The 23,139-nt window shown below is 42.7% G+C and overlaps 1 pseudogene across 1 annotated transcript in view; it reads right to left on the reverse strand.

Moving 5' to 3' along the window:
- Nucleotides 1-11,614: 11,614 nt before the first annotated feature.
- LOC309664492 (dihydropyrimidinase-like) overlaps nt 11,615-23,139 on the reverse strand; it is a 77,965-nt pseudogene continuing 66,440 nt past the window's right edge. The window contains exons 7-8 of the transcript XR_014268442.1: nt 21,954-22,161; nt 11,615-11,941 (exon numbers count right to left, since the gene is read on the reverse strand). The product of XR_014268442.1 is annotated as a dihydropyrimidinase-like (transcript). The remainder of the gene's footprint in view (nt 11,942-21,953; nt 22,162-23,139) is intronic.

Genomic DNA, 23,139 nt, shown 5'->3' on the forward strand with positions numbered 1-23,139 from the left:
ACAACTTCCAGAAAGCTGTGGCCCAGAACACCTTGATACCACTCAGAAGACTATTTTTAAGAATACCCTATGTGCAGTAGTCTTTACAGGGTTTTTTTTTTTCCTTCTCAAATGTTCTCTAGCTCGTGTAGATGACATTTATGCAACTCAGAGAAAGGCGCCTCAACAGGATTAGTCAGCAGCCAGTCCTCTGATGCAGCTTCTGTGATCTAGTTAAAAATAGGAAAAGAGGATGTTGTGCATAAGTCATCCCCATCGCGCAGTATGGGAGAACTGACCACATTTTTGGTTTCCACATCCTGTTGCTTTATCTAAAAATAGATGAAAAGTCTGTCCCTGACTTTTTGGACAAGACCTTAGCTTCTGTGACCTAGGCTCTCTAGTCCTCCTAGTGCCTGGGTTTCTTTGCCGGGTTCTTTTCACCCCTGCCATTAACAGTCCCAACTCTGGCCTCGGCCTCGGGCTCAGGGCCTCTGCCTTTCCTCACCTCCCAGGGCTGGCAGACTCCAGGGCCGGCAGGGGCCAGGTAGAGAATATAAGTTAGCAAAGCCGGCCAGGTAGATGGGCACACCCCCCTGGGCCTGCCTGCCTGCCTTCCTCATCTAAACAGAGGGCAGCTCTTCCTCCTTTCACATAGATCCACTGACTTTTCCCAGAGCAGCTAGACAGCCAGAGTTTTAGGGGAGTTCACTTACTCTTTTTTCTTTTTTTAAGGCCTTTTATTTTTTTTTAATTAATTTATTTTAATTTTTTATTAATTTTTATTGGAGTATAGTTGCTTTACAATGTTGTAGTTTCTGCTGCACAGCAAAGTGAATCAGCTATACGTATACATATATCCCCTCTTTTTTGGATTTCCTTCCCAGTTAGGTCACCACAGAGCACTGAGTAGAGTTCCCTGTGCTGTACAGTAGGTTCTCATTAGTTATCTATTTTATACATAGTATTGTATATATATCAATCCCAATCTCCCAGTTCATCCCACACTCCCTTCCCCCCTTGGTATCCCTACGTTTGTTCTCTCCATCTGTGTCTCTATTTCTGCTTTGCCACTAAGTTCATCTGTACCATTTTCTAGATTCCACATATATTGCTTACTTTTTTAAATGTTAGTAATCAATTAAAAAAATTTTTCTTTGGCTGCACCATGTAGCTTGTGGGATCTTAGTTCCCAGGCCACAGCAGTGAAAGCACCAAATCCTAACCACTGGACCGCCAGGGAATTCCCAATAATCAATTCAAAAATTAATTTAAAAAAATAGAGTCGAGGTCAATCCATGAGCTGGTGGTTTGTGGCCTCTGCTCATACATTCTTTTTCGGGAACCGTGTTTGTTACCAGCTATAAAGCGGGGTTCTACAAAATCTACATGCTTCAGCCTAAAGCTTCCCACTTTCTTCCAGTCTTCTAATTTGGAAAGAATACAGGACGATGATAGGAGTCCTGGATTCTGACTTGGGCTCTGTCTGTCGCTGGCCGTAGGATTTTGGTTGAGTAGTTTCCCCTCTGTGGGCCTCAGGGTGACCCTTGGAGTCAATGAGTTTGAGAGCCCTACAAGCTCTATTAGCTCATGAGGCTGCTAGATCCCCATCCTCATCACCCTCTTTCTTGCCCTTCTTAGTCTCAAAGATCAATTCCCCATCACGATCAGTGACCCAAATATTTTCCAGATTTTCTCAGCTTAGGAGTCAGTTTTATTTGTAATTCTGCTTCTATCCAACACCCAACCAATTCCCTTGCTGCACATCCCTTGAATCTCCTTTTTTTTTTTCCAGTGTTAACTGCCAATATCATTTCCTTACCAAACCATTGCATTTGCTCCCATCCCTACTCCAGCTTCTCCATCAAGCCTCAGCTCTAGAACTCTTTCTCCCAAAACAACAAACACAAAATAATCTAAAAAGCAATTTGTGCGGAGCTTTTCCTTGGATGAGGATTTACAGTGGTCACTTGTAATCCCCATTACTTATCACATCCAACCCCCAAGTTGCCTGCTGCCCTTGCAGATTAAGGAGTCAACTCAAGCAGTCATGTTTAATTCACTAGCTGGGCATGGAGGGAGGGTGCAAAGCTGAGCATCATGGTCAGGGGTGTGTCTCTCAAGCAGCCTCTTACCAGGATGTTAGGCATTCATACTCCAGGAGGAGCTGTAAATATTTAGGCAGTAGCTCAAATATGATAGTCTAATATATTACGGCTAACAATGATACCAATGTCAGGGGAGGAAAACATGTCTCTCTTTTTTTTCTCATATCCAAGAAACAAACTGGGCAAATTCCCATTTATCCTTGGGGGATTTGAACCTTGGAGGCAGGACAAAATTCTCAAGTTTCAAACTTCTTGCCTTTATTTAGTTTTCCAGTGGTGAATGTCTTGGTTTCCTAGGACTGCTGTAAGAAATGACCACAAATTGGAGGCCTTAAAACAACAGAAATGTATGCTCTCATAGTCTGGAGCCTGGAAGCTGAATTCAAGGCATTGGCGGGGCCATGTTTCCTCCAAAGTTTCTAGGAGAGAATCTTCCCTTGTCTCTTCTGCCTTCTGGTGGTTACTGGCAATTCTTCACATCCTTTGGCTTATGGCAATACAAGTCCAATTTCTGCCTCTGTCTTCACATGACCTTCATCCTTCTGTGTCCAATATTCTCCCTTCTTTTAAGAACAGCAGTCGTTGTATTCGGACCAAACCTAATCCAGTATAACCTCATCTTAATTTGACTACATTTGCAAAGACCGTATCTCCAAATAAGGTCACATTGGCGGATAATGGGGATTAGGACCTGAAGGTATTTTTGTGGGGGACACAATTCAACCCAGTACAGTAAACAACCAGCACAGACTTTCCCCTAAAAGAATCACCCCTTGTATGGTATGTCCGGCATGCATAACCAACCCTTTAGAAAATATCTTCTACTGGGTTATAGCATAGCTGCACGGTTAGGATGAACTTTACACATCCTCTGATGCATTCTAACTCTAAATGCAGGCGTGAAAAGGGCAGGAGAAATCAGAATTGATTTTTTTTCCTTTTTTTTAATTGAAGTATAGTAGATTTACAATGTTGTGTTAGTTTCCGGTACACAGCAAGTGATTCAGTTATATATATATTCTTTTTCAGATTCTTTTCTCATATTGGTTATTACAAAATATTGAGTGTAGTTCCTTGTGCTATATAGTAGGTCCTTCAGAACTGAATTTTTTTTCCTCTGCACAACCAGAGGGAAGTTGTTCTATGGAACTTGGAAGTATATCTTAGCCACAATAAATGTTCTGCTACACAGAGTCTCACTGAGCATTGAGGAAAAGATCTAAATGAAGGATCCCAGCAATACACTGAGCTGAGCCATGAGGGACCTTATAAGTGAGAGACACCAAATGTAGGAATCCATTTGGTGCTTTATGGGAAGGTAAGGAATGGTGAAAGGCCGCAAGTGAGGAACAGGATGAGCCGCTGGACCAAGGACAAGCCTACTCACACTGGTTACAAGTGGCAGGTGTGTGACAGACAGTTCTTCCAGCAGATGTGAAAATCCGCCTTGAAAAGAAAAGACGAGGTGATCCTGAACTGGCATTAGTGGGTCCCATCTGAGTGTTTCTTAAAATAGTTGACAGCTGAGAAAGAGACTAAGGTCAAGACACACTCTGTAAATTGACCAAGATGGATTCTAAGAACTGATTAGCTTGATCTTTCTTCATTAAAGTGATGAAAACCATGTCGGGAGCCTTAAAACACAAATGGACTGGTCTAATAAAAGTGACACAATAAAATGAAATTAAATATGTACTGTGACTCTTGTGCCTACATTTTCTTGGGATGGTGTTCAGATCTTCTTCAGTACCAAGGGAGAGATGGCTGGTGGTCTGACCATGGCAGTGACCAGCAGGGGGCAGAGTCCGCAGATGTAGGTGAAAGTTTGAGAGCCATACATTACTTCAGGAGCCAGATGCTTCTCCTGGAGACTCTTTCCAGGGCTTTAAAATATGCATGGAGAAAAAAGTTTTGAAAAGAGTCAGTGAAAATGGCTGACAAGGGAACTTGTTTCTTGGCAAGGAAGTTGTGGAGAAAATTTATATTTTAGTTGGAAAAAAAATCATGCCATAATGTGTTTAAGTGCAATTTTTAAAGTTAATTTTCTGAGAAGACAATGTTCCCTTAATGTAAGACATTCTATATCAGACAGGATGTAAACACGGCTGGGAACTGACAGGGTTAGAAATCTGAATAAGATACGGCAATGCCTGGTAATGAGAGGCAGGGTGAGTATGGCATAACGAAGAAACAAGTTGCCAAGGAAACAAGCCGCTAAGTGGAACGTGGCCATATCGAGCACACCTACCACGTAAAGAGAAGGGAAGGAGACACACTGGGTGGCCAAGAGTTCTCAGGAGGGACCGTTAGGGTGGTTCCACATGAACTATCTGGCACTAGAAAGAAAGCCAAAGGCTGTCAAAAGCCACCAGAGGGAGGAATAAAATTCAAAGCTTACTGGGTATTTTGAACTTGGCCTTATTCATTTGTCATTCATTTGTTGGTTCATTCCAACGAACACTGATCAAGTGCTTTCTGAACACCAGGCACTGTGCTAGGTAGTGAGGCTACAGAGAGCGATGAGACATAGTCCCAGGCCACAAGCAGCCTGCTGTCCCTAACTGCTCTCTGGGGGAGCAGGACCTAAACACTGTCCTCATGTCCCGCTCTTGGGAATCAAGCTTCTCTCTGCCCTGTAGCTCTGGTCCTAATCTAGGGTGTCTGCCAAGCCTCCTTCCTGACCAGGTAGCATCCTTGCCACCCTGCCTAGGATTCCAGCTCCTTCTGAACTGACCTTCTTGGCTTCCAACCCATCCCCATGGCAGGTCCTTACACCTCCTGGCAGCTTTCGCTGCCCAGATATCCGTGCGTTCGCTCTGAACTCCTCCCACCGCCTCCTGCTGAGCTTTCTCAGAACTTGCCTGGAGTGTCCAACTCCTTTCACCACGCTGGTCCCCCCAGCTCAGTGCATCTTCTCCATGGGTTCTTGAATGCAGTCCTAGCCTTCACTTGGCATGCCTGTTCTTGGCTCTGGCTTTTACATGTGACACTCAATAGGGATGGTACAGTGACTCACAGTAAATGATCACATTCTAAGCTCTTCCCCAGCCCCATTCCTCTATATATCAGTGAACAAAACTTCCAGCTTCCTCCAGTGGGACCCAGCAACACTTCCTCCTTCTCTGTGGCCCCTGTTAAACATCTTGTTCAGTTCTCAGTTATTTTCTCCTTTTCTTGTCACCCTCCCCTTAAAAGTGCCCTTCTGTAATTACAGTGATCTCACCAGGCTATTTTAAAATCTCCCATGGCCTTTATAATCTCTCTCATTCTGAATCTTCTTTTTACTACAAACCAGCTTTCCAGAGTAACTGACTTTTTGAGCCTGGCATTGATATTATCATCATATTATACTCATAACACTCATAATGTTTTATTGTCCACAAACTTCATTCAGTTCAAAGCAGTAAAGTAAGCAGGGCAGGTATCATCATTTCCATTTCATGGATCAAGAAATGGAGGTTCAGAGAGGTTAAGTGACTTTCCCCAAGCCACATGTTGAGAAGTGATGAAAACCACCTTCTCATTCCAAATCTCAGGCTCCTTGCCCATGTCATGTGTCCTCTGGTGCATGAAGCATAACTTCTGGGGCTCTGAGTCTTTGCCCACACCCTTCCCATCTTAGTCTAAGAATCTTTCCTTCTTAGTGTTAGACCATTGTCCTCCAAAGAATTTCAAGAAAAAGAAATACCAACTCATGCCTTCAATTTCCCCTCTTTCATTAGCTCCATGGCATAAAGGTAGATTCTAGGATCCTACAACTAAGATTCAGAAACCTTCATTTTTTCCTTCTTTGCCTACAAGAAAGAGGAGCAGGGGGGAGGAGGAGGAGGAGAAGGAAAAAACAACACAAAAACCACAACAAGAAAATCCTTTTTTCAGGAACTCCCTTGAAATCCCACCACTGCCGGCATAGTTCCACTCCTAAGAATCTTAGGAACTTTTTGACTCCTCTCCCTGTAACATTTTTATTATAAGCTCCCTGAGGGCTGTGTCTACATCTTCTTAACGTAAACCTCTCTCCCTCTCAGCAGACCTAGAGCCAGTAAATATTGATTGGAGGGGACGGGCCGTGCTCTTTTAGAAAAGAGAAAGCAAGCCGTCTTGTTACTAGAACTCCCCAGAGAAGAGAAGCCTTAAGAGCGAGTTGCATATAAGGTGTAAAGCAACTCAGAGTACTGTAAACCACTTAAAAAAAGAATGCAGGCCTTGGGAGGAGGGGGAGTGGAGAATAAAGAATTCCCAAATGTCTGCCTGCAGAGGGGTGAGCAGTCTCCTGGTGCGCGGATGGGAGGAGATGCCCCGTTGGAGTGGGTGGGGCGAGCGCTCACTCAGCCCCGCAGCCCAGTGAGGGCCGCACCTGCGCAGGATGAGGGTCGGTGACACGCCCGTCGGAATCTCGCTGGGTGATGAACAGGACAGGCACAAACACGGGGTTCAGGGGAGGTTCCAACGCTGCTCTAGACACCTAATAATGATGCCGAAATCTCGGCCTCTGTGTACCGGTACCTAAGCGCATCTTGGAGACAGAGTTTTGGGTGAAGTAGAAAAGAATAGCTTTACTGCTTTGCCAGGCAAAGGGGGACATCACAGGCTCAGGCCTCAAAAACCATGTGTCCCAACCTGGGAGGATTTGGTGAGGAGTTTTATAGCAATGATTTAGGGGCAGAGTTGCTGATAAGGATCAGGGTGTGTGCAGGGCCTGCACTCCTTTAATCTGGCCTCCGGTGGTCTCCCGATGAGCTTCTCTGGTTCCTTTGATCTGGCCTCAGGTGGACTCCTCCCTTGTCTCTGCATCCCCTCCCTTCCCTGATTAGCAACTGCTCAAACCTGCCCTTTGGAAGGTCATGGAGGCTGGAGTCTATTCCCTACAAACAAGAAACAGGGGACACAGAAAGGCTTCCATGTCCAGGAGCCCCAATGGGTCCTGCTCTGCTTCAATAAGGGCCTAATAAATGTTATATTAATGATCTATTGTGCACATTTATAGAAATCATTAAAGAAAATGCCAAAGGTTCTGTGTTCTTGTGGAGACTACATCCTATTCTAAGGCAAATACTGTTAATACTTCCTTACCCCAACAGCTTGTTTTGGAAAACTCCGTTGGCCCATAGAGCCACAATGGCCAGTCCCCAGTGAACCTCCACTGGCTGATGGCCCTGGCTGAGCCAACCTCTGCTTTTGCTGCGCTGTTCCTTTTCCTAGAATATACTTCCTTCTCTCCTCTGCCAGGTGTGACTGTCTTCATCAATAGGATTTTAAATCCTTTTCTTTCAGCGAGCCTTTCCAAATTCAGACGCTTTCCTTTAAATCCCCTCAGCCACGGTACATTAATTTCAATTCACCAAGCCCATCGTGAAGGTCTGCCCTGTGTAAATCATTGTGCTGGTGTTGTTTGGGGCACAAGCTGTTAAGAAACTGTCCCTGCCCTCAAGGAACTTTCAATCATAATGCAGTTGCAAATATTTTGTATAACAAATATAACATAGTTATTTTATCGTGTTAGATTATTGTATAGGCTGAGTTAAAATGTGGGCAAATATATTTCACAACTGGCCATTTAGATTTTTACAAACTCCCCTGACACGCTATGGATAGCTCCTGAGATAAATGCCGTCCTGACCCCTGAACACAAATAATGGTTTGCTGTAGTGTTGATTTTCATTCGTGAATTATTTCTCTCTTCTTCCTCCGTCACCATAATCTTCTTTGTCTTCTCTTCCCAAGATGAATTCATTGAGCACTTCTTTGTGTTACTCACTGTACTGTTGAGGGACAGTGGCAGCCAAAACTGAGGGGTTTGGTTTGTGTTCTATAAACAGTAGGTGTTTAATAAATGATAGATCCACTGCCTTTATTTCCTTTTAACTTGTCCGCAGATATTCTCCAAAAAGAAGGAAAGGGAGTGGGTTTGACACAAAGAAATCTAATGAATCTATTGGTGCCTTCAGGGGGGTTCGATAGTAGGTAAGTGAGAAAGAAGGCAAAAAAAGAGTAAAAGCAGGTGTAGGGGAGGGCCACAAGAAGAGGATGAATCTGACCTTCCATATCATCTCAGTTAATCCTTTCACCTCTTCCCTGCCAAGGAAGTATTAGTAATTGTTCCCACCTTACCAGTAGGGAAACAGGCTCAGGAATGTCAAGCATCTAGATCACCTGGTTCAAATCCAGCTTTGTGATTTTAAAGGCAGTGACAGGCTGACACTCTTTCCCCCACAAGATGCTGTCTCCTCTCCAGTGGGCAGGCAGAGGGGAGAGAAAACACTGAGAGAAGAGGGTCCCAGGTGTAGCTGGTAGATGCTGCCATTGGGACCTGCTGGATCTACAGGCGTCACTTGAGAGCCAGGCTCTGCTCATCCCCCGTATTTCTGCTTGTGCCCCTGCTGACTGCTCACATGTGCCAGGACCCAGGGCCACCATGCCCACTGAGCCCTCCCCAGGCCCGTGCTAATCCCTCACCCTGTGCCTGCTCTCACTCCGCCCTTCCGGTCTTGGCTTCCATGCTCCTCCAGCTGCCAAAGGAGCTGGCATTACCAAGCCTGGTGACCTTTGCCACAGAAGGAGAACAGTCAAGACTTCGGCAGTCTCTGGGCAGCACACTGTTTATTATTTCATCATGACACTATTAGCAGTAATCTTAGCTAGCCCATGCTGACCACACAGTAGGGGCTTTGTAACCCTCACAGCATCCTTGTGCATTAGGAAGATACTATTATTCTCATCTTATAAATGAAGACGCTGACGCTTAGTAAGATCAATTAAACTGCATGATAAAAAGGAGCTCAACTTCATTAGCACCCAAGAAAATGCAAATTAAACCTCCGATAAGATAACTTGGAAAAGAATCAAATTAGCAAAGTTAGTACGTTGGACAATATCTCATGTTGGTGAGAATCTGGAGCAACAGAAACTCTTCCACTCTGTTATGGAGGGCATACATTTCCACTTTGGACAAGAATTTGCCAGTATCTAACTAAGGGGAGAATGCGCCCACCTTTGGACCCGTCAGTTCCACTCCCCTTCACTCAAGGCATATACGTTAGGGAAGCACTCAGTGAGCACAAGGAAATAGGTACAAAAACGCTTATAGCAGTGTTGTTTATGATAATGGAAACGACCTAAATGTCCATCAACAGGAACATGGGTAAATAGATTACGGTGTGGTCATACAAGGAAATACTGTATAGCAATAAAATGGATAACTAGAGCTAGACCTAGCAAAACAAATAACTCCCAAACATGTTGACTGCAAAAAAGCAGAAACCAAAGAATACGTACCAACAAACAAAGAAAAAACCAACACATACTATATAATGCTTTTATGAGATTTAACCACTACAAAACAATGCTTAGAGATATGTACACATATAGCAAATATATAAAAGATGTATTGTACATGGGAATAAAACACCAGATTCCAGACACTGGTTACCTTGGGGGAGGAAAGGGAAATGAATAGAGAAGCACACAGGGCTCTTCAGCTGTACTGGTAAAGTTTTCTATCTTAAACAGGATAATAGGTATATAAGTGTGATTATGTTAATTTTTTTGCTTTTGGTATGTTTTGATAAATTCATAATGTATTTTAATTTTAAGAATTGTTTAAGGCCTCACAACTAGGAAATAGAAGTTTAGATCCCACAATTTTTTGCTTCCCAGTACATCATACTGCCCATCAGAGGAAGGAGTGAATATTTAAAAAAAAAAAAAAAAAAAGCTACTAATTCCATCTAGTCTTTGGACAGACCTTGAGAATGCAATTGTTTAGTGACAAAGGGACCCTTACTTTGTATACCAGAGGCAATCCTGAAAAACAAGGTATTAAATATTAATAGCTTGAAATCATGTTTTTCCATTGCCTTATGTCATTTATTTAGAACTATGTTTCTACAAACATTTTCATGACAAAGCCTAAGGAAAGCAACAAAGGGATCCCCACATTCATTTCAAATGATTTTGTTCATGTAGAGTCCTAAGGCTATTTCATTCTCCCAAAGAGATCCATCAAATACCAGATAATGAGTCAGTAGTCTTCATTTAAAGCCCCTTTACACTAAAATACTCCACAAAATTTATCCTTATTTTGTTGAAAGTTCTCACTTAGTTCATCAGTATCAATTCAGGAACTTAGCAGGAACTCCTCCATGTCCTCTGATAATTATCCATTGAATGCCCATCAGTTGGTGCTCTGGTAGATGCTGGGGAAATAACAGTGGACCAGACAGCCCTGCCCTGAACGAGCTTTCAGTTTCCTGGGGGAGGCCAACAAGTAAAGCAGGTAGATATAGTACAGTTGGGTGTGGTGCTGTGATGGGGTACGTGGTGGCCTTGATATGGAGGAACAGAAAGTGGGACTTAACCCTATGGTGTTGGGTCTGGGGAAGCCTCTGAGTGAGGGTGATATTTAAGCTGAATTCTAAAGGATGAGTGAAAATTGGCTTCTAGATAAAAAAGTAATTTCATTCTTTCTTTTCAGAGGATTCAGTCATCTTACTGTCGAATTTTTTCATCAACCAAAGTGGAGGAGAAAAGTCGTATTTTAAGGTATCTCTTACCTGAGAAAAAAGACCTGTGATTCTTCCGTAGATGTATTTCATCATCCTTTTTACTGTGTGTTCAAAACGAATCACAACTGAGTAAACTAGATTCCTACCATCCTTTGTCAAAAGTGTGACTACACCCCAGATCTAAGTGAGTAAGTCGGGGCAGATGTGTCTGCAGTGAGAACATAATTGCCCTGATTTTACTGCATGTTTTAAAAATCCCTCTTGGCCTAGTTACCCAGGAGAAGGAATATAAACTCAGCTTCTCTGCACACCCAGAAGGTTCAGAGCACAGACCAGGAAGCACAGGGGCCGGAAGGTATCACTGCAGCATCTTTCAGCCACGTTGACTCAAAACAAAGCCATAGAGGCTAGTGAAATTGCAAAACTGGCAAAACATGTAGATTTCATGAAGTCAGTGGAAATGATGTTAGAGAAATGTTGAAATCACAGGAAAGCCATGGTGAAATAGGTACCTGGCAGAGCAGGACCAGAAAACAACTGGAAAAAAAACCCCCAAAAAACCCAGAAAAAGAAAAAGAAAATTGACAAGGATGATGATAATATGTGTTTCAAAAAGAAAGATTTGAATGTCAAAAGACTAAGAGAAAACTGATGAAGCACTCAAATGTTTTTTAAATGACCATATCTATATTATTCTAAAACTATGTGAAATAAGCTATCAAATAATTTTCCTGAAAAATTATACCCAAAGCAACATGATTCATTTTTCATTCCATTCTAAGTTCTAGAATATGGTTGCCTTTACAATACATAGATTCATTTCTTCCAGATAAAGTCCTAATCGGTTTATCAATTTTGACTATAAACTTGCACTCTCAGTTTTAAGTAGTGCCAACCTTCCTCAATAACAGCCTCCCTCTGTGTTACCAGCCTCTTGCTCAAACTTGATTCTCTAGGCCTCTGTGCAATGTTTCCTGACGCCTCAGAGAATAAACCTCCAGCTAGCCCAAGGCCTGCTTCAACCTGGAAGGCTCATCCAAGTGTTCTGCGTCAAGAGGTCTTTTATCAGCCTGCCCTTTGGCTGAACTGTCCTTGAGTCTGAGGTCACTTTGAAGTCTTTGACCTTGACCATGGACTCTTTAAACACTAAGGAAGAAAGAGATATGCTAATTCCATATGCTGTCAGGGAGGAAAACTTTCTCTGCCCACTATCCCTTACTGACAGCACCGGGTTCAGGAGGGGGCCTGTTTCCTGGTCCCATGTGTGGAGTCTTCTGTTGTCCCTCTGGATTTCAGTGTGATGACTTCTCCCTTATAGGGTTCACGCTCCACGGGGGTAGGCGTGCAAGTCTGAAACAGAACATTTCATTTTTCTCTTGTGGCTTATTGACTTCTTGAATTCAAAGCTAAGTTCTGCTCCCTAAGTGAATTGTGAGACCAAAAATGAGCCTTGTGAATTTATCATGTGCCTCCCATGCCCTGCCCTTTCACAGAAATTCCCGGCGACCTCGGGTACCGGCATTGCCCCACTCTTTCACTGGGGTTGATCTGCATCAGACAAAGGCCCAGGGAACACTTCCTAACAATCATTCCTTCCAGTGCAACTTTCACTGGGGCCTCTGCCATATCCTCACACATTCTGTTCTATAACCACCTTACAGGCTTTTCCAACATTCTACCTTTTCTTGTAGTTTCAATTCTAGGTGTCTATATTCCCAGAGTGCTTTGTTGTACGTCTCCTAAGACTTTCAGCTTTTTGTTTCAGATTCTAGCAATCTGTGTGTGTGTTTCCTCATTTTCCTGATAGTCCCCGCTTGTAACAAGCCTTCTACAGAATCTCCCATCTGGAACTATACCTCTTTGGTGGCCAACTGTGTAGCAGAACCCTGGATTCAGCTAGAGTTAATTCAGTGCTTGAGCAGACTTTGGAAATCAGGACTTTCTAAACAAAGGGATTCATAAGAAGTAAGTAAATCCTACTGTTTGTCAATGTGGACACAAATTCACTGGCAAGTCAAGTAATTGTAAACCACAGTGGTTAAGGGCCTGGGCATGTTACTTAAAACTGTGCTTCAGCTATAAACTGGGGATCGTAATAGCTCCTAATTTATAGGGGGGTTGTGAGGATTAAATATATGTAAAGCATTTAGAATAATGCCTAGCATATAAAAGCTCTTAAAAAATAAATATGTGTGTGTGTACGTTTGTGTACATCTGTCTTATTTTGACCACCAAAACTAATATATTGTAGTGATCAACCGTGTGGGCTTTGGAGAAAGGTAGGTCTAAGTTTGAATTCTAGCTTTGCCATTTACTGGCTGTAGGAAACTGGCAAGTTAATAAGCTCCTCTGAGCCTACTCACTCACTTATGAAATGCAAGGAATAAAACCTACCTCACAGGCACATGAGATTTCCCAGATACAAAGCATTTCCTTCGTTCATTCAGTAGATATTTACTGAGCACACACAAGCCCCAGGTATTTTGCCAGGCACAGAGGATAAAGCAGAGAACAAGACAGAGACCGTGTCCCTACAGTGGAATTTGAAGCACACTGATCACTTAGTGACTAGGAAGACCCCTGCCCTCTGTGCACAAGTCCAAGCCTCTGTCCACTTTCTGTGTCTGGTTGGATGCTTTGCTGGACTTGCATCTTGGCTCGCTATCGACTCAGTCCTTTCCTTCGCCCTGGATCCTGCCATCACCTTGAACATCGACACGGGGTAATGAAGCACCAACTTCCCTTGGCTGCCACCCAGCCCCTGGACATTGTAGTTACCTGGAGCCAATCCACACCTGAAACTTTAAATTAATTTAATACCCCACTCTCTGACCACATCCCCCGTTTCAGGTCTTAGTCTCCATGTTTTTTCTTCTCCTGGTTTATTTTTCAAGCCCAACTATATGTATGTACTTAAACCTAATGTGACCATATAATTTATCATCCAAACTGGGACACTTCTGAGAGTGTAAAGGGTACTAAACGTAATTAATAGGTAAAATTCAGGACCATCCAAGCAAACCAGGATTTGTTTCCACTTTCCTTCAACCCTTCTCTTGCAGACAACGTAAAGAGTCTTGCTTTTCTCTTTTCCTGTTGGTATTTGCACTCGGCAAAACCCGTGGCATATTTCAGTTCAAGCATCAGCCTCTTCTGCAGCCCCTGGAGAAAGTGACACCAGTGGGCAGATATTTGTGCCATCTGCCTTTGTGCTGCATGTCCCTCATCAGCACCCCCATCTCCCTGTTCCAACAGTTCCTTCGAAACCTTTCTGTTTGTGGCTTTCATCTGTACTTGTTTGTCTCTCCTGGACTCCTTCCTGGGGACTGATGACTAATACCAGTGATTTAAGCGGGACCGTCAAGCCCGGGCCCCCCCCTCCTCATTCAGGGGGTGGGCTTGCTCCACAAGCCGGCAGGTCCCTCGGAGGATCCCTTCCCTGAACCCAGCTGCAGGCTCAGGGGTGACTCAAACCAGGTCAATCGGCATCCTTCCAAGCATCCTTCTGCCAGGGCCATGCCTTCAACCATCATGGCATGCCCACCCTCTTTTTTTTAACCTAAATATCTCCAATGGATCTTCGGTAACTCAGCCCAGGCAATCATTAGCCCAGGGAGCTTTAGACCTCTCTGCCATATCCAGTATCGTGCTTACCATTTTCTGTAATTATCTGTCTATCTCCTCCAGCAGACTCAGGGTTGGTCTATTGCTCTGTTTCTCCAAAACAAGTACTCAGTAAATACTTGATAAATTCCTATTAAGGGTGGAAGGATGCTGGTGGGAAGGAGATCTCTAGTTGAGCTCCTCTCCTCTTTGTGTCAGTTATCCTGGCCAGAGCTGACTCAGTTTCCCTCATCCTCTTTTGTTCTGCTTCAGCACTGATCTGCTCCCCAGGTTGCACCTGCCCTTTGCACTTGTCTAAGAATCCCTTTCCGGCTGCTCAGTCACTGTACTAGCAATGCCACGAGGCCCCTCTTAGCCTGGCTGGTCACTCTGGTCACACTGACCGTCAAATGTCTCTGACCTGACTGGCCAGGTCTCACGTGCACACAGCCTTCCTCTTCATCTGCTGCTGAGGCTCGGGACGGGCAGGGACCGATTTCCCGCCAGGATGGCTGTGGGCTGTTAACCACTCCTGCCCACACCGCCACCTCAGACACAGACTGACCCTCTCTGGGGAGGCTTTTGCTGCCCCACACTTCACAGTCTTCCCCTTTATAGACAAGTTGACAGGAATCAAAGACAATTTAAGTTCTGGTCTCAAGCCTTGCAGTACTGTCAACCTTCTAATCTTTTCTTTTCCTTAGATGTGGTTACATAAGCTCTTTAATGCTAGACCCAGGTCTTGTCCATCTTTGTACTGTCTATTGCCCCTGGCACTGTACTCTATATACATTTTAGAACCTCAGTAGATGTTCACGGTGACGAAATAGAAAGGTGATGGCACTCGTTCTGCAGAATGTTAAGCCTTCCCTGCATTATTCCAGAGTTTGGCTGCACATGTTTTCTAAGCAGACTTACCCTGCAGCTCTCAGGAAAAGTAGTCACGTGGCTTCTCTCTAGTGGCAAATGGCAAACTCCATCTCCAGTGTGACGTGCCCAGCCCTGACACGGGCATCAGCATCTGGTGCAACCAGTGTATAATGCTCAGAGCTTATCCTAGTGGTTGGGTCCAAAGTGGGCTTCTTTCCCAGGTATCCAGGATGAGTACAGTGATGACAGGGACACCATCCTGAGTTTCCCAACTACATGCATACCTATTTCTTTTTTTTTTTTTTTTTTAACTTATTTATTTATTTTTGGCTACGTTGGGTCTTCATTGCTGTATGCGGGCTTTCTCTAGTTGCAGCGAGCGGGGGCTGCTCTTCGTTTTGGTGCGCGGGCTTCTCATTGCAGTGGCTTCTCTTGTTGAGGAACACGGGCTCTAGGCACACGGGCTTTATAGTTGTGGCATGCAGGCTCAGTAGTTGTGGCTCGTGGGCTCTAGAGCACAGGCTCAGCAGTTGTGGTGCACGGGCTTAGTTGCTCCACGGCATGTGGGATCTTCCCAGACCAGGGCTCGAACCCGTGTCCCCTGCATTGGCAGGCGGATTCCTAACCACTGCGCCACCAGGGAAGTCCCTGCATACCCACTTCTTAGAGGACATTAATGCAGCATAAAGCTCACAGAAAGACCAGGATGAAGTATCAGAGGGTTCTGGGTTGAACAAAGTAAGCAGGTCTCTTATCTTCTCCGTGTTCTCCTACTTTTCTTCTGATCTCACTGGTCAGCTTTCTCAGGCTCCTTGGCTGGCTCCTCCCCTCCACCTCTCCTCAGCCTCTGAAGGTTGGCAGCCCCAGAGCTCTTTCTCAAGTCCCCTTTCTTCTCTGTCTACAGTCTCTCTGGTGGCCTCAGACTTGTGTTTTTAAATAAATGTAGATGCCAGGATTCCTAAATTTTATGTCCAGCCCCAATGCCTCCCAATTTCCGGACTCCTTTATCCAAGTGGCTAACTGACCTCTTCACAGGGAGGTGTAATTAGCATCTCAAACAGAACTAGAACTTAAGCACCCACAAACTATAGTTGAAAGAGAAATAGGATTAAAGCTCTTTGAGCCCAGGGACTGCTGTCTTAGTTACACCTGAGCACCTGGAATATGGAATTGTATCTGGTGCTTAACAAACATTTGTTAAATGAAAGATTTCTTGACTGTAGGACTTTTTAGAACTTTTTAGATGATATTGGGCAATAGAATCTCCTGAGGGTAGCATTATCTAAAATCACTTGAAAGCTTTCTTAAGGAGCACCTAAAAGAGACTAGGATCCTGAGCGCACACCTTTGGAAGACTGATCTGGGTGGGGACATCTTTTTCCCCCAGTACAGGCTGGCCAAAATTAGACGAGCACACCCCGCCAGCAGTTCTTCCCATCTTGGTGGGTTCACAATCAAATAGAAAGGTTTGAGGGTAAAACACTGTGAGAGGCTATCCTAAGTAAAACAGGAAACATGGATGGCACCTCACCCAGCAGGGTGCTGGTGGTTTACTTAGGTAGATGGGAGCTCAATTTGAGTTCATAGTACTTAATGATGATTGTCACTGTGATGAGTTTATAGACAAAAATGAGAATTATATCGCGATATGAAGTGCTATGAATAAATATTAATTGCAATCACTATACCCGCATGATTGCAGAAATGTTTTTGGTTAGCTGATCAGGGAAAAGAGGAAGCTTAAAATTGATAGAAAATTTACCTGTATTGTCTGCAGAGAGTAAAATGCTAGGATGCTAGATTTCTCTGAGATTTTTAAGACCATAGACAAGAATCCTGAAACCCAAGAAGTTACTAATACGATGTTGATCATGGAGGCTAAGATACTAACATAGCGATAAAGACAACAGAACTTCCAAATACCAAACAGCAGCCACTGACCTAACACCAAACGGTCCAAATGAGCAGCGACTCCCTGAGAATGAAATCCATTCCTGGCTGGTGAATTTAGAGGTAGGTATTCAGTACCTGGTGAACTTCAAGGTTCTTAGAGGTCCTCACAGGACTGAGCTCTCCAGGGGACTATGAATCACTAGATTCAACAGAGGTGATCTATAACATGGACATTTGCACTTTGATAATGTTTTACTATCCACCAAATGTTTCCATTTAATCCTCAAAATACCCTGTGAGCTATTTCTCAAGAACAATGTCAGCACATAATTGGTCATCAATAAGTATTTACTGGATGAACATTGAATGGTTAGATAAAACATGAAAAGAGAGTACTTAACAAAGTCCCTGTATACAGTGATGTACTGGTAAATGTTGACAACCCACCTTCCCCTTTTCTCATCACTCCTAAAGCCCTGATTTATAGCACTTGCCTATTTCTGTTGTGTAAATGCTCTCACCATGGCTGATTTCAAGCTACTGACACCACTGAAGGAGGAGTTGGGAAGGGATACATAGAAGTGTCTCTCATAAGCCAAAATGAGCTGGCTCCAACATATGTATCGCCTTTTGCAATTACTAGCAATCAATCCGAGGAAATCAGAATTACATGGCAGCTGATGATATGAAATTATTTTCTCTGAGCTACCACATTGAGAAAGACATTGACAAACTGTTATTTCGGAAATGGAGAACACCCGTTTCAAGGACTAGATCAGCCATCCATTTAATTTTATCTTATCTAAAAGGCAAATTATGCTTATGGTTGCAAAGGCACAAGCCAGTTTAAAAGCTTTGGCAGCAGTATTCTGAAACCATGCATTACTCCATGAAGTTATCCCTGCTTCTCTAGAAAATGCAATGTGACCCTAATTTTCCAAAATAGATTGGGTTGCTTATTACTGAAAAAAGAGAAAAAGGGATGACTTGAAGAATGTCTGTGCTTCCAAAGTTTGGTAAAAATTATAATACCCTAAACAAACAAAAATTCTAGGAATAATAAACCATTTGAGTTTAAAAAGATTTTGTTTTTGTTTTTTTTGGTAAAGAATGAGTAGTATGTAAGTTGATTTTCTTCTTTCAAAATGTACTTGAACACCCAAGTTGCTGTTACCGTGGCCCTCCATGTGCACAGCTGGTTGAGTACATGGATAGAGAGGGCCAACAGTATAAGGGACTTGAGCAGCTGTGGGTTTTGGTATCTGCAGATACTGAGCACCAAACCCTATGGATACCGAGGGGCCATGTCCTTTTTTTCCTTCCTCTTTTATTTTTCTTTCCTGAATCCCCCAACCCTCTTCCTTAAGTGACTTTTTATATTGAATTGAAATACGTATTTTATTATGTAACATTTATCAAATAAATTTTGAGGTTTCATCTTCTGATTTAAATTTTTTCCCTTAAGGATCCCCTGTTTAAATATTAAAATAAAGTAAACAATTCCCTGAAGCTGTCAAATTGCATTACAATGTCATTTCTGTCCTTTGAAATTCCTCACAATATCCGTTAACAGTGATAGCTGCACAGCATGATGCCAAGTTTCACTAAGTAATAAAATCGTGGATAAGAATCAAGTTCACAGACAACCCCACTGTTTGGGACGAGGCAAGAGGCAATCTTCTGTGTAAATTTATTTCAAGTCCTTTCTATGACCTCTGAAACTATAGTCTTTGCTCCTTCCATTTGCAATTTGTTTATTTATCAAACGCCTACTACATAGGAAGTACTGGGAATAAGAAAGTAAGTTCCTCAAAGAACTAAAATTCTAGCCAGGAGACCAGCTGAGTTCTGGGACTGACAAACACTGGCGTGTCTCTACAATCTGTGCTTTGGAGTCCAGAGTGGCAAGTGATTAATTTTCTTGGGAAGGATAACAGAAGAGCAGGAGAAATGGTATGGGCCTTTCCTGCTTGCCTTCAAACTCTTCTCCTCACTTACAAAGAAATCTGAATATTTCAAATGAAAACCAAAGTAAGAGCTCTAATTACCTCATGTGAATTTAAAATCTAGGATTCCTAACAACTCTTTTTAACTTTAGCGTAATATTTTCCTTCTATGAAATTATCTTCGCCTAATGGAGAGAAAAAAGGTCTGAAACATCTCCACACAGTCCCCCAACCTCATTTGATTCATTTTATTTGATACTTTTTCCACATCAACACTTTTTAAAATAATGCATTCCCCATGATTTGAGTTTCACAATCATTTTCTTCTCTTTTCTTGCTCTACAGAGGTCTCATGTACAGCGGGAATCAGAAAGGTCTTATCACACACCCTGGCTCTTACGTTTACTTACCGCTCAGCCCAGGTAAAGTTACTTAATCTTGCTGAGAGTCAGTTTCCTATTCTGTAAAATGGGGATGACAATATCTCCCACATGGCTTGTTGTGCAGGTTAGGTAAAATAATGAATATAAATTACACCAAATACAGTGCCTGGCAGATAGTAAGTGCTCAGAACAATATATTATAATGCAACTATTATTTATTGTTATTGTAAAAACAATAATGCACTAGAATACCTAAAAAGTTGGTATCAGAAGAAAATATTGAGAAACTAAAATAACTCACAAAATTGATAGTGAACTCCTAAAAAATGATGTTGGCATTAATTTTGCCAATAAAATACCCAACAACAATTTGAAAAGGAGAACTGATGAAGCCAGTCATTCGGTGATCTCGGCATATTTTCCCTACAAGAGGAAGACTTAGGCAAAGTCAGTCCTTTAAATACAGTCTGTCAGGGGTTCCCAGTTAGTCTAGTGTCCCTGCTGGTGGGCAACTGGTACTGACAGCCTGGAGCAGGCTGGTCCTGGATTCACTTCAAGTGTCACATGATTCATCACCCAGTTCTGTCGGTACTATCTCTCCTAAGTCAACGCTTATCTGTTCCTCCCTTGGATTACTACTACAAGTGTCATGAATAAACTAGCTGCCATCAAGGCCTCTCATTTAGATTTTTTCCCCAAACCTAGTTCAGAATAATTTATCTCCCATTAACTCATTTAACTCAATCTTTATGGTTTACGTTATATGGTTTATTGCTTAAGCATACAGCTTTTGTAGTCAGATAACCGGAGTTGATGTTTTGGTCCTGCCATATACTAGCTATGTGACATGACCAAGTTGTTTAATTTCCTGAAGCTTCAGTTTCCTAATACTTAAAGTGGGGAAAATAATACTCCCTCGCTCACAGGGTTGTTACAGTGACAGAGCCCCTAGCATTGTGCCTTGCCTTCAGTAAAAGCTCAGTAAATGTTAGTATTGCTGTTATTTACCATGTGATGTTTAGAAATACATGGAAACCTTATAGCCTCTACCTACCTGTCACCTGTCAGTGTCAATATTTACAAATTAACTCCCAGCAAAATAAATTGCAACCTTAAATATTTTGACTGAAATACAGTATATAAAGAATTGTGGCATCCTGAGAATTTAAAGCATTCTAGAGCACTTGTTTACTTAATCAAAGCTTTAGGAAGTGGTTAAAAAGGATGAATCTTATCTAACAAACTCTGAGAATCCACAAGCCAAAAATTTTCACAAGACATTAGAGGAGAAATCAGAGACTACAAGACCCAAACGAAATGAATCGGAAAACAGCCAGAGAACTTTGGAAAAAGAGAAGTATATTTTAAAATGGAAAGAAGACACAGAAGCCTTAGAACTAACCCAAGGGTTACAAATTCTAATGGCTACACAGCCGGTTTGGGAACATTAATGAGTGAAGCCTGTAGGTGAAAATCAGAAAGGCTGCCTCTGTAGGGCTTGGCCATCCAGCTCCGGCCTGTTCTTACCATGTGGGATTGAGGGCACATGGTGCCCCGCCTCTCTCCAAACCCAGCAATTTAGATGGTTTTAGTCTGAAAATTCTGATATATTACTGTATGTAGTGAAGTGAATTTTTAAAACTGTTTAAAACACTGCATGAGCTAAACAAACACTGGAAAATGCAAGACATATTAAAAGAACAAACACCTCTTTTTTAACAACTGGATTATAACAAAGACTTGGAGGCCTTTATTATAAATTCGGTCATCAAAGGCGGAAAGCAAAGAGACTGAACTGATGTTTATTGACCTCCTACTGGTGCCTTATGTTTTAAAATCTCATTTGACTCTTGCAATCTGTTGGGGAGAACACACTGTTGTCATTTTCCAGATGAGGAAACAGACCAAGGATGATAGAGAAACTTGCTCTTGGCCACACAGCTAGGAAAAGGGAAGCCAAGGTAGAATTCATATTTACCTTGACCTCAAACTCCGCCATTGCTCTGGTGGTCATTAGAATACACCTTGCAGACCTTCAACGACAGGGAGCTTGATGTTTCAAGGGACAGTAGTTGAGTTCGAACTCCATCCTTTTGTCCGTTTGAGGACATGCCTCCCACTGATGTTCTCAGCCAATGACAGCACGCCACGTGGCTGGATGCAGGAGATGGCTCAAGGGCTGCTTGTAGGCCTTGCTCAACCTTTCTTGGTCTGTATAGTACTCTAGGATGTTTCCACCACTTGCTTTTCTCCCTCTCTCCTTCACTGGGGCCAGGCTTGAACTGCAGGCTGAGGGCTCTCCCAGCCTTTCCCGGGCTCCCACCCATTTTCTCTCCCAGGTGTTTAAAAAAGTCACACCTTTATCCATCTGGATGGCTGCTTCTCACAGGACCCTGACTAACAGCAATTGTCAAGAGGCCCACAGGGGCCCTACACTTGCCTGGGAAAACCTGACTTGGTCCCTTAGGAAACCTGATAGACACCAATCTTCAAAAGAAACTGCATCCATCCAATAATGACTTTTTTCTTTGACAGCTGTATTTGTTCATAACCTCTTCTAACACCCTGTGAATATGTTAACCAATTGTATGTGACAACGCCATCACCAGCATCCAGGAGCAAGTGACAATCCAGCCCGTGTTAACAGCCCACTTAGCCCCAACTCACCTGGTCCTGCTGCTTGATCCGTCTGTAAATATATTCAGCAAATGGTTTATGAGGAATAAACTTCCCGTCTCCTGCTGTGACATTGAAAACTCCAGCTTCATACACCACTTTGCCTCTTGAAATAGTCACCAGGGGCACCCCATGGCACACCATGCCCTCAAAGATGTTGAAGTTAACAGCCTGATGATGAGTTTTTGCCGAAATGGTCCTGACGTAAAAACAAAGATGTTCCCGATCATTACCAGCTCATTTGACAAATATGAAATATTAAAAGAATGACTTAGAAGAAAATTTAGCAACTCTATTAAGCCATAGCTTTATCACTGGAACAAGTGACTTTAAGGATAGAACATAGCATTAACATTTTATTGCAAAGTAATTACATTTTCTGAGAGAAAAACCCAGCAGATCACTCTTTACGGTGGTTAATAAGGATGGAGCGATTGGAAGAAGGGCATTGTCTCTCGTTTATAATTTTAAGTTATTTTTATGTATATGTTTAAAGAACAAAATATTAATTATAAAATATTTCAAACATAGATTAGTATGATGAACACACTGACTCAATACCCACTCCACACAATTTTAACTTTTGCAGACACAGTGGAGGTTTCCTCAATACCTCCCTGTCCCTCAAATTCCATCCCTGTCCCTCCCTTCCCAGAGGCAATCGTTAATTGGTAGTTATCGTATATGGTCTTTATTGTGTTGAGGTAGGTTCCCTCTATGCCCACTCTCTGGAGAGTTTTTTTTTTTTTATCATAAATAGGTATTGAATTTTGTCGAAAGCTTTTCCTGCATCTATTGAGATGATCATATGGTATTTATTCTTCAATTTGTTAATGTGGTGTATCACATTGACTGATTTGCGTATATTGAAGAATCCTTGCATCCTTGGGATAAATCCCACTTGATCATGGTGTATGATCCTTTTAATGTGTTGTTGGATTCTGTTTGCTAGTATTTTGTTGAGGATTTTTGCTTCTATATTCATCAGTGATACTGGTCAGTAATTTTCTTTTTCTGTAGTATCTTTGTCTGGTTTTGGTATCAGGGTGATGGTGGTCTTGTAGAATGAGTTTGGGAGTGTTCCTTCCTCTGCAATTTTTTGGAAGAGTTTGAGAAGGATGGGTGTTAGCTCTTCTCTAAATGTTTGATAGAATTCACCTGTGAAGTCATCTGGTCC

This window comes from Balaenoptera physalus, assembly GCF_965194825.1.
Source record: "Balaenoptera physalus genome assembly, chromosome: 7".
NCBI classification, from domain to species: Eukaryota; Metazoa; Chordata; class Mammalia; order Artiodactyla; family Balaenopteridae; genus Balaenoptera; species Balaenoptera physalus.